At 40.2% G+C, this 12057-nt stretch overlaps 1 long non-coding RNA gene across 3 annotated transcripts in view; it reads left to right on the top strand.

Annotated features, from left to right (window-relative positions):
• The window catches only part of LOC143172371 (uncharacterized), a 126402-nt gene extending 118499 nt beyond the window's left edge, over positions 1-7903 (top strand). For 2 of the 3 annotated variants that reach the window (XR_012997338.1, XR_012997337.1), the window contains 2 exons: positions 4934-5249; positions 6339-7903. This is a non-coding gene — a long non-coding RNA (uncharacterized LOC143172371). Of the gene's footprint in view, positions 1-4933; positions 5840-6338 lie in introns of all 3 variants that reach the window. The other variant, XR_012997339.1, reaches the window with a different exon arrangement.
• Positions 7904-12057: the final 4154 nt, after the last annotated feature.

Below are 12057 nucleotides of genomic sequence, written 5' to 3'. Positions count from 1 at the left end.
CATTATTAGCTCTGGGCACAAACTAGACTGCTAGCAATAGGTAAATCGTAAAAAGATTTATAGATTCTATTTGATTCAGATAAGCGTCCAAAACCATTCAGGGTGGATATTGGGATGGATTCATGAACAGGCCAGTGTATTTCAGCTGATGTGCAGGGGCCAGACTGTGGACTTGCAGGGGCTGAAAGAGGTTCCAGGGCGTCTAAAAACAACCAAAGGTTGATTGAAGCAGTTGTTTTCACTATGAAAGGTTCCGATGTGCTTGGCCAAAGTATATCCCCGACATAAGGGTGCTGAAAATGCAGTGTCATTATACGCATTTTGCACCATGTTAATCTGATAGCTACGTGGTTGACTATTGCAGAGGATGATCACAGACAACCCTGGAAAGCAATGAGTTGGGGTTGTCCCGATTGCCTAAGCGTGCCTTAGAAAAGAAGGAGTTAATCGCAGCTGTAAACAGTAGCACTGTTTTTGAGTAGCACTCAAAACAGATTGTGTTTGTTAGGTTGCTCCAGTGTTTTTCTTTTCTTTTCCAATTGTGAAAGACACTGCAAATCCTTTGCTACTTCTAAAGATCATACGAGGTGAAATCTTACGTTCTTACATCTGGTGACATTATACCTTTAACATTTTGCCAAATTCTCCCTGTATTTATGTAAAAGTTGAAGGGTTTTGTTTAGAAGATGTTAGTACTTGCTGGAGGCACATTTTAAATATCTTGTAATGGTCTTAGAAACCCAAAATATGCACAGCCAAACTGAGTTTCACTGTATAATGCAAATAACACCCTACAAAATTTGATAAAACAGGATATCCAAGTAACTTTCACATAAAAAACCCCAAACACCAGTTTTCAGTCTTTCAGGAAGTTTCATAAAGACTCAATGGATCTGTATTTAAGTTCAGATCGCTGCTGGTAAAATGCTATTTTCCCTTTTTCAAATGCTTAAATGTAAGCTATGTGCAATTTTAGTTTACATTGAAAGCTTTTTCTTACAATTTTTTTCCCAAATTTCTGCTGTGTTCATGTTCTCTTTTTGATCATGGAATACACAGAATTTCAGTAAGAAAAGCAATTTTGAAATTCATAAGCAATTTTTTTTTCTTTTTTCAACAGATAGTTTTATTATACTAAAGTTACGTTTTGTAGGGACGGTTATAGGAAAAATTTCTAGCTGCTTTCTTATATTTTTAATTTGGCTGATGGTATTTGCAGAAGAATTCATTGCAAAAGGATAAGTATGTGACTCAGTCATTTAGGATATAGGAAATTTTAGTTAATTTGCACGTATTAATTGTATTACTTAAAAGTGATAGGACAAAGTGTTTGAATTTAGTTGCCTAAAACTAGGCAGCTAAAACCATCTCAGATCATTTATAACCAGTCAAATTTTAAAATCAGTAAATTCCCCTAATTTCCATTGGATTTGTAAATCATATTGATCAATTAGTATTGATGTTGTTTAACTGTATGACCTATTTACCGTACCCTCATAAGAAAAATTTAGTCCTGACCTGGCCCTCTTCTGAGACTGCATGTGTTCTTAATCAGTTTAATTAGTACAGACACTGTCACCAATAAGCCCACTCTAAAGTGGCTAATTGCTTTATCTGCATGTTTTCGGAATGTATTCCGAATACTAGCCCAAGTAGTACTATTTTACAATAGTAAGTCTAAAATACAGTGAATAACAAAGCTTGCAGAATATATTTAACTCTCTGATTAACTTCTAAAGAGTCAATACATCACCTGGGGACTGTGAAACCCAACATCGCCCCTAGAAGAAGCTCAGTGAAGTAATTAATGATATTGGTATATATAAACAGGCACGCACACTCTTGCTCTCACAGCTGTGACTTGGTCTAAGTTCGGTGGAGCTTTTCTTCATTTACCTCCCTCCGACACGAGGCTTTAGTTACGTGACATGAAGACGTTATTTGCATTAGTCTGAAAATAAATATTAGGCTAAACAAATGTATAAAACTTGGTCTCTCAGACTCACAGCTTGCAGGGTACTGAGCTCCCCGGGCTGTCTTCACGTCCCATATTGGGCACGTTGTCTTCTGCAGCATCAGGTTCAAAACGCTTCACTGTCAAACACTGCCTGCTTCAGTAATCCGCACACTCGCTGGCTGTTGTTTCAAGCTGTATGGAAGCAGTATGTATACGTGGCCTATTCAAGTAGTTCACATGATACGTCTATTTAAAGCTATCGTTTTGCTCTATACCTGCCCATAGAAGTAAATTATAGCTACTTTTTTTCTATAGAGTGCTCTTAAATATAATTATCTCTCTTCATTTTTTATAGGGGAAATGGGGTTTAGAACTGACTCTTGACACTTGATGCACATTTGGCAGGAGGCCAAGGCGAATCAGAATAAACATCCAGAAGAAAATGCCGAATACAAGAAAATAACAGCAACTTAATACGATTTAATGCCAATAAAGTGGTTAAGGCTAGTGGAAACAATCCTTGATCTTTTCTTCTTCTAATAAATTAAAAATGATGTTGTAATACATTATAGCTGGTGTAGCTCCTTCCAACTAGGGCTATCCATCACAGCCTGGATGGAAACACTGCTTTTCCTCCATATCACGGCAGCCAAACTGTTGAGGAAGGCTCGTGGCAGAGGACAGAGGGTAATGATGATCTACACACTCTGATCAAGAGCCTCTTCCTGCCATTTTCTACAATTTCCTTTGTATTCTTTTATTGAAGCAACAGGTACCAGCTCCTGCTCTAACATACGCTGTGATGCAGCCATCCTATCAATCCACACCTCCAAAGCTGTTTTGGGTCCCGGGATGCAAAGCTCGACCTTCAGCCGTGCCTAGCCGAACCAGCGGCACTGAGCAATGCAAATTGTCTTCCTACACCACGTATGGAGAGACCCCAGTGGTACCCCACCTCTTCCCTCCTCTCCTCTCATCCCGTTTGGGTGTTTCATATTAAAGGGTCACAGCAGCTGAGGTTTGACCTCACGTCTGACATACACTTCATTGCCTGAGCGCTTCCCTCTTTCTCATCCACTGCCCGACCCGCAGCCGCTCCCTTCCCAGCCCAGCAAATCTGAACTATTTTACGCAGAATACAGATGCTGTGGGCTGAGGGGCTCTCCCACCCTGTGGCATCGGGTGGTTAGGCCGTGTCCTGAGAGGCTGCAGGAAGAGATAAAACTCAGTGAGGTGAAGGTGTGATGTAAGCGTGTGTTTCCTATACTCCCGTTGAGTTACCAAAGAAAACGTAGCAAAGAACAGGTGAGAGGTACCTCTGACTCCACCACTGGTTTTTGTCATGTTCTGTCCAGCAGATGTTTTCTTGAAGATCTCGAGAGATGGGCAAAGGTGAGAAAGCCCAAGAAGCCGTGGTTCATAGAATGGTTTGGAAGGGACCTCTAAAGGTCATCGAGTCCAACCCCCCTGCCCTGGGCAGGGACATCTTCCACTAGATCAGGTTGCTCAGAGCCCCGTCCAGCCTGACCTTGAATGTTTCCAGGGATGGGGCATCCACCACCTCCCTGGGCAACCTGGGCCCGTGTTTCACCACCTTCATCATGAAAAAAATTTCTTCCTTACATCTAGTCTGAATCTACCCTCTTTTAGTTTAAAACCGTTACCCCTTGTCCTGTCGCCACAGGCCCTGCTAAAATGTCTGTCCCCATCTTTCTTATAAGCCCCCTTTAAGTATTAAAAGATGTGAAGGAGACCTTTGGCTGTGCTGCAGTAGACTGTTGAGAACAGGCATGGTAAGTACCTACAGGGTTTGATGAGAGGCACCAAATTTTAAACTGCTCTCCTGTTTATGCATTTTAAAAGACATCTTACCTAATGTGTTTCTCAATTAGTTGCCTCTGAAGTAATGACGTCAGTGCTGCTATAATATCAACACTGTGAAGAATATTCAACTATAATTTACCGTATCTTCAAACAGAGAATATAATTTAAAGCATTATTTATATTGAATTAAAAAATGATCCCAAAAAGATACTTAAGCTTCCATTTAGCTCATCTGATGTTTAAAATAAGGTGGCAGGCATTTATGTTCACACATCTGCTGCTTGATCTTATCACCATCATCATCATCATCATCATTGTCCCACATGAACATAATTACTCTTTATGTAATGTATAAATTTAAATACAATCTGTAATGGCATTTTAACAACTGCTGGGAAGTAAACGCTTACTTTCCATAGCCTGGTTTAAATGAAGGTAGCAAGTAAGTATACGCTGTGTAAGGATGGAAACTGTTATTTCACAGAGACAGGTGTTAGAAAGTCAAAAACCAAAGAAAATTGTTGTCAGTTTGCCATAGAATTAAGCTCAAAACCTATCAGGCCTTAGCTGGTTTTATATTCTGTAATGAGCAAGGAGGTTAGGCTGGACTCACTGACATTTGCAGATACCCAACTTCATTGATATCTTGTTTCAGATGAAAATCACACAAAACTCGTGACTCCTGGCATCAAGATGAACTTAAAAGTTTTGCCTCAATTCTGTTTTCAAGCTTTTTCACTGAAAGTGTAAAAATTTAAAAATGATAAATGGTGTGTCAGAAACCTGAATAAATCAAGAACAGTTACGCAGAGCGGTCCTTCCAAAAAACAAGTCTGCTGCAAATGGGGCTGATGAGTATCTGGAGCAATGCAGCGTGTGAAATAAGAGAAGCATTTCGGATGGAGCTTCCACAGGCAGACGTCTCCAATCACAGTTTGAACTGACAGAAACCAGTGGTGGAGTCAGAGGTAGCTCCCACCTGTTCTTCGCTATGTTTTCTTTGGTAACTCAACGGGAGTATAGGAAACATAGTTTTGACGTGACAAGTAAAAGACAGCTCTCTGTAACATGTTTAACTATGACTTCCCGCTATTCAGAGGCTTTCTTTTTAATAAAGCACCACAATGTGTAAATCAATGCTGTTTCTTGTAGGTTGCAGGCATCTCACGCCGTCTGCGGCAGTGCAGCCTTTCCGTACTCCTGTGCTACGGGGAACCAGGGACAACGTGTTTTGCAGTGGGGCAATCTATAAAGGAGAAATACATACCGCCACCTGACTGAGACCGACTGGCCGATACCAAGACAAATCCTACACCATCTACCTGTTGTCTACTCTTCGCCGGAGCTGTGTAAAGCTACTGAAAAAGCCATCCAATTCTGGGGCCGTGCATTTAATTTTCTTTCCCTGCTAAAGCAAAATAGCACCAGATGCTTAGGATGGGATACACCTGCATCGCAGCTGTGTAAGGTGGGAAGGAAGAACATTTCCCATTAAAATACTGCTAGTAGGGAAGTGGAGCTCTTTGCTTCCAGGTCTTAATGGGAAGTTAGAAAAAGTAAATTGTGGAACTATCAACGTGCTGTGAAATGATGGAAGATCAAGAGGGAACAGGTCCGGATTTCACTTTCACTGTTTGGATTAGAGGAATGTTGCCTCCTTTTCCTGCAGCATTGATGGCTGTGATGCACAATGTTGGGCAGCCAGGAAAGACCAGCCCTGTATTAGGAAGTCAGAATAGTCTCAGTGCAGTTCCCAAACGAACCCAATTTTAAGTGGACTTGAAGGGAACTGCAGTTATCCCCTTGAACCTTCAGTGGGCAGTACCAGATACATCATTAAGAAGGTTCCACTAACACTGAGGTATCCCAGCCCTGTGGAGCAGCCTCCAGAGAAAAACATCCCCTTAAGGCTACGAGGTGCGCTGCTTGCACTCCTGGCCGCTGGCTACCTCCTGCTAAAGAGGTGCTAAGAAAACTCAAATCGATGTACTTGATCTGTGCTGAAAATTGCATGATGTTCCACCATCGCTGTGAAAGAGGTTATTAGTTCTGCAAAAGGTACTACATCATTTCACAGAGACATTTCCCATTGCTGAAATATATTTGAATTAAATTAATTTCTGAATAAAAAATTAACTGGAGAACTTAATGGATGGCACCAGGGTAAAAGTTTGGCATTCTGAATTCTCTTCTTTTTGCTTTTTAAAAAAAAAAAACATGAATGAAAACGTAGGTCACTTGCACCCTCTTTTGTGTATCTTTTTATAAGTATCTATATAAATGACTCTACCTATGAAAATGTTAACGTGGTTATCGTCATCATCAGAAAATGTTTTCCACATCTTAAAACCAATTATTTTTTCTCTGCTTCTCTTAATATCTGAAGTGGAAAGTGAGTGCAGAAAGATAACACCCTAGTCATGGATCATTTTTTTTTTTACTTCTGTAGAGAGAAGCAGTTTACTTTATGGTATTTATCTTGTAATAAAGAGTTAATGCTAACTTTGTTTTGTGTTTTGTTTTGTTTTGTTTTGTTTTGTTTTGTTTTGTTTCGCAGATGAGGTATCTTAGCTGCATTCCATAAAAGCACATAAGATGGATTGCTGAACACTGGGAAATACATCTACAGTTCTGAACGTTTTGGAAACAAAATATGTTAGCAACAAAAAAAAAAACTTGGTCTTTACCTGCATCATGGAATATTCTGAAGGCAGTGATTGTTGACAGACTGTATAGTGAGATGTGCAGTTTGCACTGCTTTGGGGGCAGGGACAGTTCTGCTTTTGGCCAGCACGTGGCATAAAAAAAAAAAAATCCTTGAGAGGAGGCACCACCAGAATGTAAAATAAGTAGAAATCTGACTCTCAGCTCATTTCTAATTTTTCTTTGAGGATTCATGAATCATCCCCAGCTTTTGAGCAAATCCAGTAAGGCACGTTTAGCACATGCACTGTTTCTAGTGCATGCAAAATTGCAAGGCGTGTGTTTCTTCATGCTGGAGTACAGTTCTTGAGTCCTGAAGTCAGAGCTGTGCAGGGAGAACCTGGAGAGTGCTCGGAGAACGTGCTAATTTAAGTGCATCTTCAGGGATATGCATTAACCTGTGTATTAACCCTTGCAGGTCTGAGTACTTGACTGGGTTCTTCACGTAGGAGCAAGTCTACTGAGTTGATACAGAGTTAAACTAAATGGAAGATGAAAAAGGTTCAAAAGACCCTCGAGATGCATGTACAACCACTGCACCAAAATATTTCTTTATCTGCTTGCTTACTGACTGACTTATTTATTTATTTTAGGTGGGATTTAACAGTAACTTTTACTTGGGCCCTTTGGTTATTTACCTGTTGCACTGTGTACTGGAAATGCAGCTCTTCTACTAAATTCCTATTTGCTTGCTTTCTTGCTTGCTTTCAGCACTATGGGCCCTAGTGGACAAATAAGTTAATGACATTGTTTCCTTCTAAATATATGTAAACTTCAGAAACAGGCTGATTTACAGCCAGCCATAACTTTGAAATGGAGATCAACAGGGAAAAGCTATAATGAGCACTTAAAGCATGATTTTCCTATTTTAGAGTATTTATAAATTACATCTTAAAATTAAAAACCAGTTTGTTTCTATGAAATGTGGTTATGTACATTTAATTCTTTAAAGGTTCCTTAGAGGACTATCTATCTTCATCTTCTCTATGAAATTACTGTTTTTTCAAAACTTCTTGCTTTATCCTTGTGTTTCTTATGCTCAGCAATAACATTATAGCTTTATATTAAACAAAAGGTAAAATTCAATGAAAAAAACCTTAAAACAGTTTCAACTCACTTGTATTTTTATTGCTACTTTATATTAATTTTATAAGTGTAGGGTTTAGCTTTTTAGAAATCCTGTAGATCCTTTGCAGACAAAATCTTTGTTGAAATTCCATGAAAAACAGATTATAAAACTGAGCTGCGAGACGAGCTCTCTGTGTGTGTGTAACACAGCCCCCGATCATTTTTCATGCCATGTCCTCCTGACTATTCAGAACACTTGTTCCATCAATACAAGTTAACTTTTGGTGTAATTAATGTACGTGTCTTTCCCAATTTTCTAATAAAATAAATGGCTCATATTGTTTAAACACATCTCTTTGGTTGGACTCCTAATTAAAATCTTTAAATTCTTTCAAATTCCCATTTCTAGGCCTTTTGGGAAGTTGAGCTGATGAAAAGGCTCCTCTTTTTGATCTTGGTCTATTTTATACCAATCTGGGTATTATGGTGATGGGTAAAGTCTAAAGTTCTGTGCAGCACCATCCTGTAGCGACAGGAGAATTAAAAATAGCACAGCACTACTTAGTTTTAAATAAAGTTTTTTTAAACATTTGGGACCACGCAATATATGACCACAACATGTTCATCACTGTTTGTAGTATAAATGGCTTTGAGAGCCGTGAATTTCTGTGTATCACAACTGTTTTGGAAAGGGTGTTCAAACCTGCCTGGTGGCAATGGTGGAATACGAGGTGCCTTTGGCATCGCTTCTTCGCAGCCAGGGCAGAGCTAAACTCTGCTCAGTGCTCATTTCAGAGAAAAGTGAAGCAGCGTAGACTTTCAGCGGATATCAGTCCTGACAGCCTTGCTTTCTGAGCCTTAAATTAACGAGCGGAATTAACGGTTGGTGCACTGAACAAGGTGCGTTTAGCTGCAGGTCCGGCTACGTTTCCATGCAAGGGGCTGTCGAGGATATCGGACAAACTGCAGGTCGCAGTCAGGAAAAGAGGAAAATCCGCTCATGGACAACCATCCTACTCCCCATTAACTCCGAGTCTTTTCCCTGACCTCTAAACGCTGGAGCTAATGCCAACACAGCGCTGAGCGAGGAATAAACTGTGCTGGCCAATGGGCTGCTGAGTCTCGGTTCCACTTTAGAAGAGAGAAAAGCAAGGACCAAACTGTGACTCTGATATATACTGCCTCTTCAGAGCATCTTTCATGGGAGCTCATTTAACCCTGCTTGCTTAGGAATAATTCATTGCTTAAGCGAATCTGGGTCCAGATTTGTGATGGATATTGCGCAACAGAAAGCAAAAAGGCAAAGAGCACAAAATTTGGACCTTAAGTGTATGCATACAGTAAGAGTATTTGAGGGCAAAATTAGTCCCCCTTTATTTAACAGAAAGCCAGAAGACAAACGTGTGTGGATCTACAACACCAATCATCAGCCTACGAGGAGGATGAAGGCAATACCACCAATATCAAGCAATGTGCAATCGTTCAGCCGTAGAACTTACTTCCATTTCATGCCACTCCACCATATGAGTCAGCCCAAACCCACTCATTTTTGTATTTCTCTTTTCACTCTTATTTTCATCTCTGTGCCAGTGGATTGAAGAGTTAATAAAATTTCACTGTTACAAGAGGTCATTTCGCAACTAAACGCAGCAATTTGAAGTGGGAAATGGAATGAACACCAAGGACATGTTTAGTGAGGTGACATTCTGGATGTACTCTGTGAAGAACATTTGCAGAATTGTTGGATTGCTTTAAAGCATGCAGGAAGCAATAAACCAAACACAACACTAGTGTTGACTCTCACAGATGCATTCAGCTCAAACATCGCCATTCCACTTGGAATTACAAATAAATCTGGTACTGAATTACCTAATATCATGGAAATGTTCCTGTGTATTTTGCATAGCAAAATGCTCAGAAAAACAGCACTTCCTTCAGCCTAGACATTAAGAAGGTAAGACTTGAATCTGCTTATTCATATTAAAACAATTGCAGGCTTCACCAGTCTTAAGATCGGTGAACAAGTTGTGTTTAAACAGTAAAGAACTGCAATTTAACCACATCTGTCACCACTTACATCTTTACGTTTTTGTCTTCTGACAGCAACTGTAGAAGAGCATACTTAGAAACTGTCAATATTACAGGTATTGATTTTATTTGAAAGAAGCAGGCTGGTGTAACTGGCTTTGCATGTCAACGTGTGGACTCCGGTGCCTACCACTCAAGGACAATGTTCCTCTCAGCATCTAAATCTCACCATGCAACATACGGAATTCAATCTTTGGCCCGATTATTCTTGGAAGAGCAAGAAATCACAGATACCTAACTGCACTGGAATTGACTGTGCTGCTGGAAGGAGTGTGGTTTTGTGTCAATCTTGTTGCCATCAATGGGTACCAATCAAATCAGATATCCTAAATAGTCGCAGAAAAAATAAAAACTAGATGCTAGTTCTTTTCTTTTTTATTGAATATCTCCAATTAATACAATCCTTTAATTGTTTTTTGGCATTCTTCTTCGTTTCCCACCACACTAATAAAAAAATAAATTATAAACTCTGTTTTTCCTACACCCTTCATGGTGTAGGAAATGCATGGATGCTATACCTTGAACTCAACATAAAAATTCTGCGTGACGAGCAGGGAGGCAAATTCATTAGAGGGAAGAAAGTAGAAACATGAACAAACTTTAAAAAGGGCTATTAAAAAAATAGCTTATGTGTTCCCCCCCCCGCGTTTCTCTTGGTTAGGTTTTGGTTTTGAAAGCTTAAGACGTCTCTCTGCAACTCAGTTTTTTCTCCTGCTTGCTCCTGTGGTGAGAACACAGCGTCTGTGGTAGTTTGAAGGTTTTCCTCGAGAAATGGCGAATGTTGGTATTTGAACTGGATAGGAGTCACCAACCCCTGTCCTCCTTGGCTCCTCCAGGATCTCAGATAAACTGTTTCAACCAGCTGCCTAGTACCTCAAGGTGAATTTCATCAACTTTGGTGACTTAAAAACAAGTAACTTCACCTAAATCCTCCCTAACCTGCTCTTTCCCAACAGTAGCTGGAACTTTGCCCTTTTAACATGACTGTTGGCCGTGACAGCTGATTTCAGCCAAGTAACAACTGAAAAGCAAAACCAAATGGAACTCTTTTGCTGGAGTGTCGTTCTTATATCTTTCGTTCCCCTGGGCAGTGAATCAACCCTTCCCTTTATTTTCTGCCTCACTACTACTGTACTTGCAGAACACTTTCCAGATACTTTTTATGTCCCTGGTGACACCTGAACTCACTTTGTGCCTTAAGGACAGGACAAGAGCTTCTAGTGAGTCATATCCAAGTCCATCTGGCCTTTTATCCTGTCTCCAACCAAGGTCAATAGCGGTTATTTAGGCAACAGCATAAGAACTGGGCAAGTGTGTATTATTTTTTTATCATCAACTTGTGATTGAGGAACATCCTGACCGAGAGGTTGCATCCTTGCATATAATAGCCCTGAGTGGATTTTTTTTTCCCCAATGAATTTTCCCCATCATTTAAAGGCATTTTTAGCATACACAATACTCCTCAGTATGAAGTTCCATAGCAAAACCGCACACCATCAGAAATATCTTCCATCAGTCTGTGCTGAACCTGCCACCCATGAACCTATCCAATGTATTCTCACTAATTTATCAGTTTTCTCTTTCTGGTCCTTGATTCTCCTATGTTTGGTCAATTTATGCTTCTCTGGGATGTGCCAGCTCTTACGCCTGCTTTGTGTCTCTGTGTAGTGGAGTTAACCCAACTGAAGCTCCCATTGGGATGTCGACACCATTAGACTTCATGTGCTCTCTTCTGAAAAGGTTTGGGTTTGGTGAGGCAGCACCTTCCAACTCTCCTTCCTCTTCTCTCAAAACCCTGAGTGAAAAAGGAAAGTTGGGAAAATTAACGGCATTTGTAATTGTAATTCAGCACTGAAACAATAACCTCAATTTCCCTTTGACAGTTGCCTGCATGTGGAGTAGATGTCACCTGTTTGCAATCAGAATGAGAGGTTTTTACAGTCAACTTGCATTTTGTAAATCAGTGCTGAAGCCACAGGACAAGAGAACAATACCTCATGCAAGTGAGCAGAGTGGGTTCAGAACAGAGATACCTTTTGAATAAACTTAAAGATGCCGGCTCAGGGTTTGACACCAATGAGCTCAACACAGATTAATTTACCCAACAAAGAAAGAAATTATTCCATATTTAGAAGACAAGAAGACATCTATGAGCAGCAAGCCAGTAATGTTACACCAGTTTGCTGAGCAGGGGCTGAAGTGAAGGTGTGTTTGGGGAATCGGACCCAGCTGTAGCCATCAGCCTGAGCACAGGGCTTTCATAGGGGATGTTTATAGATGGACACAGACGTTTCCCCGTCCCAGGATTTCCTTGAACACCCAGTAAGAAAAAAAAGAAAAATCAGTATTGTCCTATAACTGATTCTATATCCTCACCAGAAATAAGCAAGCAAATCCCAAAACAGCATGTCTTTTCT

Source organism: Aptenodytes patagonicus, chromosome Z (assembly GCF_965638725.1).
Source record: "Aptenodytes patagonicus chromosome Z, bAptPat1.pri.cur, whole genome shotgun sequence".
NCBI classification, from domain to species: domain Eukaryota; kingdom Metazoa; phylum Chordata; class Aves; order Sphenisciformes; family Spheniscidae; genus Aptenodytes; species Aptenodytes patagonicus.
The sequence above is the reverse complement of the archived record's forward strand: the minus strand, read 5'-3'. Positions and strand labels throughout refer to the sequence as shown.